Below are 4,519 nucleotides of genomic sequence, written 5' to 3' on the forward strand. Positions count from 1 at the left end.
CAGGTTTTGTTCGGATTGACTCATTGGGATGGATTTTCCAGTGTCGCAACAGGAATAAGAGTGACATAACTTGCGGCCTTTAACCTTTCATACAATTGGTCAATAGGCTCAGCAATGGCAGTATTGTCTGGGTGGCTTACGGTCGAAATTGGGTCTTGGTCTTGGATAATTTTGGTGATTTGGTAGTGATTGGAAGTGGGATAGTTGGGAATTATAGGTGTGATGGACAGTGGCTGGATGGGAATATTTTCTAGATGAGGGTTGATATGTAGGTGGTGATGCTTGGTATGCGGGCGAAGATGATTGGTATGTAGGTGGAGGTTTTTGATATACGAGTGGAGGTGTTTGGTATGTGAGTGGAGTTTTTGGGCCCTGGGCCACCATTACTGCCCCAACATATCTTTTCTTCAATATGCCACCTGATTGGAGTGCCTTGTTCGTGGCTTGTAATGCCTCGAAATTTGTTACCATTCCACTCTTGATCCCTTCCTCGATCCTTTCCCAGAGTTTAATGATTTCAGAGAATTTGTGATTTTCGATAACCATCAACCTTTCTTAATATTGTGGATCCTGTGCTCTGACAAAAAACATATTCATCTGTTCTTCGTCCAAAGTGGGCCTTAACTTGGCAGTTTACGACCTCCAACGAGTAGCATATTCGTGGAAGGTCTCAGTAGGTTTCTTTTTGAGATTCTGAATTTAGAAAACATCAAGTGAATTTTCTGTGTTGAACCTAAATCAGTCCATGAAATCTGGTGCCATGCTCACCCAAGTGGGCCATTTCTTGAGGTTCTGGCTAATATACCAAGACAATGCATCCCCAGTAAGACTCCCCATAAAGAGCTTCATTCGAACCTTTTCATCTTTTCCGGCCCCCACAAACTTGTCACAATAAGTCCTTAAATGAACTCTGGGATCATCCTTACCATTGAACATTTTGAACTTGGAAGGCTTATACCCCTCTGGCAATTCCACATCGGGCTGTATGCACAGATCATCATAATTCAAACCTTCTATCCCCATATCATCTTCAATACCTTGAACTCGGCTTGTTAACTTCTTGAGTTCTTCGGCTATGTTCTTAATGAGAAGGTCCTTTTTGGAGGGTTCCGATGTACTGGAGATTGGCTGGGTGGAATGTGGTATAGTTTTCACGTATATGGGATTGCTCTGATGGGTGCCAGGGACATGGGTATAGGGATAGTCATTGGTGGAGTTTTGTGGATCGGGAATGAGTGGTGGTGTATTTTGGGGAGTGTGGTAAGTGGTGGTTAGTGGGTACGGAATTGGTTGATGTTATGGTGGAGTTGGTATCAGTAATGGATTGACATTTTTTGGTGGGGTAGCGTATTGATTTGGTATGGTAGCATTTTGTAGCTATTGGTTTTGTGTGTTTCAAGGAGGTGTTGGGTTCTTTGCGTTCTGTTGGTGGATGTCAGGGACATTGAGGATAAGTGATAGGTTTGCCAAATTGCAGACCTGCTCAAGTTCTCCTTGCAGTTCTAGTATCTTCTGTTCAAGTCTCAAAACCAGGTCATTCGGGGCCGGAGTACTACGACCATCGGAGGTCTCTGCATTCTCAATGTTTTCCTTTCGGATTCCACTTAAGTCGTCCATCTTCAGTTTCCCTCTGCTTTTTGTGTTGCTTGGATGAGAAGGAGGTGGAGAGCCTCTAGATCTGGTATGATATACTGATGAGGCTAGTATGGATGAACCAACCTATTGGGATGAGAATAATAATAGTAAAAAAAATAAACAAAACAAAAGGTAACAAGTTAGTGGGGACCCTGAAATGTTTGCAGTATTTAAACACATAGTGAGAGATATAAACTCGTATCCTAATTTGGGAGCCTCGTTGTGCCTGAGGTAGGCCTAGCGACAAGTAGATTTGGAGAACAACATATTCCAATAAATGCTTCATTTCATAACATAAAAGTAGACGAATCCAAAACGACACAAACATAATGAAAAAAGACACGTCACTACTGACACCTGGCCTTATTACATTGAAGGAAAACAAGTAAATCTAATCTATTTGGTCCTAGAAGGACCTTCCCCAGATTCGATCTTCCGGACTCCGTCAAATAGATCTCCTAGCTCATGTAGTCCAAGCAGTAAGTAAGCTCGAACCGGATATCCTCCCTCGACTCCTTTAGCATTCTGACAGTTTTTGATCCTTTTTAATACTTTGCCCCCCAGTTCAACTATTCCTCACTCCAGGTATTCCAGCTTCCTATTGGAAATGACTACCATATCTTTCCATTCTTCGATCAACCTCACGTTCCTCTCTTGTATCTCTGGATGCTCATTCTTAGAATCGTGGACTCTCTTCTGCAGCCTATTGTATTTGACTTGGGCTTCAGCTTCCTCGTCTATGATTCTATTTCCTCGACCAGTCCCTGGTGTCACCGCTCCTTTTAGATTGTCCTCCAACCATGCAGGGTAGAGAGGTTCACACCCTGCGTGGTATCTATCTGGCTCAACCGTGCTTTTCTTCATAATGATTTTGCAGTGCCATATGTGCTGAGCTTGGCACTTATAAGGTATGTCATCATCTTGAAAATCCGCCCCTGAAATGACCCATCTTGACTACCCTAGGTACAACCTGCTTTCTACCTGCTTGCCTCATAAATCGTATAGGAACATATGGATATATCCCTCTTAACTCAATCAACACCAAATGCGGAGCATCCCTGGACCTAATAATGAACTCGTCCGTTGTAAACTATTCAACCATCCACTGCACCTGTTCCTCGGTCAGATTGCCGAAGAACTCTACCCATTCACTGGAACTTTCCGACTGAGCGAACATGTCCGGAATGTAGGTCATTTGCTTAGGATGGTGGAAAGCAATGTGGCCGTTCCAAGCCCTTCGCAGAAATTCTTGGCGATAGCGACCCTTTTGGGGATGTTCCAACAACCATAATTGCAGCAATAAGTTGCAGCCCTCGAAATGCTGGACCTCCCTTTGACTGCGTTCCAGGGCCCCATAGATATCATCTATGATCATGAGGACTATGGTATATGTTTGCCCATTAATCCCCTCCATCAGAGTTTTGGCGACCATGGACAACCTGGTGTGGATTCTTCCCTTTTTCATTGGGAACACTATCATCCCTAGAAAGAACACGATGAACATAAATACTCTTCGGTGAATGTGACCTAGTGAAGTGAGGCCGATCTCATCATGATAAGTGCGAAATGACTTGTTGTGGCCATACCTCTTGTAAAGATATTCGAAAGTTATGTAGGAGTCCTTCAGGCACACTAAGTCGACATTCTTTTTCAGCCCCATCATCTTCAAAAATCCCTTGCCTGTGCAGTTTTCCGGTACCAAAAGCTCGGGATTGTCCCAAGTCAACCCTGCAAGTCCTCCTATTTCCTCTAGGAGCGGTGTCATTTCTATGTCGCCAAAATGGAACACGCTTCTTTCACTATCCCAGAATAGGGTGGCAGTCTCGATCAATTTCTTGTTTGGTTCAATATCAAACACGGAGGGCAAGTTACCCAGGTACTTCTTCACATGCTTCTTGTCACTTGAGGAAAGATCTTCCCACCAACTTAGCAACAATGGAGGGATATTGCTAACCATACCGAATCTGGGGACCTCGTGCCTTATTTTCTGCAAAACAAAAGGGTTAGGCCTTACCCCCACCGGGCTTGACTATTTATATATTTATGATTAGCATATCGGCATTTAGTCCTCCAAATTAATGCACAGAACGTGATTGCGTCCGTTGGAATTATGGAAAGCCCATTGGACTTTGGATAAGACTTATCTTAAAGGATCGTTATGTGGACAACGTAACTGATCTGACTAGGTTTCACTATGATGCATGCATAGTTTAAATAGAGTAGGGTTTCTATGGGGTCTTAGACTGGTACCCTCAAGCAAACAACTCGAGAGGGAAGGCACGACAACGTCAACTGCACCGCTGATCGATTAGTTTTACTACAAATAAGCCTTTCCAAATTTAAAGGTAATAAATATGAAGAGCGCCACCACTCATTAAAGCATTGCTATAGGATTTGAGACGCACGAGTGGAATAAGATGTTGAGCATGATTTATGCAGCAATTAATAATATGTAGGCAAGTATTTTTCACGTATGAAAATAAATACAACATTTAAATAATTGGAAATACAGTTACAAGAAAAGGAAAATAGAGAGATGAGTCAGTTTTCAGAATCATAAATGCTTAAAAGAAACAATAATTAAATCCAGATAAGGGAGCGGGGTATGGGATAAGCATGCTTGGACTAATTTGTAAAAACAAGTTTGTCATGGTAAGGGCCTAAAATATCCCCAGCAGAGTCACCATGCTGTCGCACCACCTTTTTTCCTACGTGGAGAATGTCCGAGTTTCGACATTCCATGGGGTGCAATGACTCATTTCCTTTTGGGAATTGGGTATTTGAAGGGTCGCCACCTAACAGATTATGGTGCGTTAGGGCACTTAGAGTGATTAACTCTTGAATTGGTCTACATCACCAGAGATTAGGGTAAGGGCTCGAGATA

This window comes from Nicotiana tabacum, chromosome 22 (genome assembly GCF_000715075.1).
Source record: "Nicotiana tabacum cultivar K326 chromosome 22, ASM71507v2, whole genome shotgun sequence".
NCBI classification, from domain to species: domain Eukaryota; kingdom Viridiplantae; phylum Streptophyta; class Magnoliopsida; order Solanales; family Solanaceae; genus Nicotiana; species Nicotiana tabacum.